General features: G+C 29.3%; 2 protein-coding genes across 2 annotated transcripts in view; one reads left to right on the forward strand and one right to left on the reverse strand.

Annotated features, from left to right (window-relative positions):
• Positions 1–229, reverse strand: part of exoc8 (exocyst complex component 8) — a 21,708-nt gene that overhangs the window by 18,831 nt on the left and 2,648 nt on the right. The gene's annotated exons all lie outside the window — the stretch shown is intronic.
• Positions 1–229, forward strand: part of sprtn (SprT-like N-terminal domain) — a 21,721-nt gene that overhangs the window by 11,947 nt on the left and 9,545 nt on the right. The gene's annotated exons all lie outside the window — the stretch shown is intronic.

The raw sequence follows: 229 nt of genomic DNA on the forward strand, positions 1-229 counted from the left end.
ACACACTAATATATACACACTAATGTATACACACTAATGTATACACACTCTAAACAGAAACAATATAGAGGCATGAGTGCAATCTATTTAAATTATTTAAATGTGGAGCATATGGTGCAAAGGATACTGGGCTAAACAGTATTATGTTATTATATTACAATATGAACAGCATGAACATTATGAACAGTTCTGGAATAGGGAATGAGAATGATGAATAAATAGAAAATAA

This window comes from Etheostoma spectabile, chromosome 18, assembly GCF_008692095.1.
Source record: "Etheostoma spectabile isolate EspeVRDwgs_2016 chromosome 18, UIUC_Espe_1.0, whole genome shotgun sequence".
NCBI lineage: Eukaryota > Metazoa > Chordata > Actinopteri > Perciformes > Percidae > Etheostoma > Etheostoma spectabile.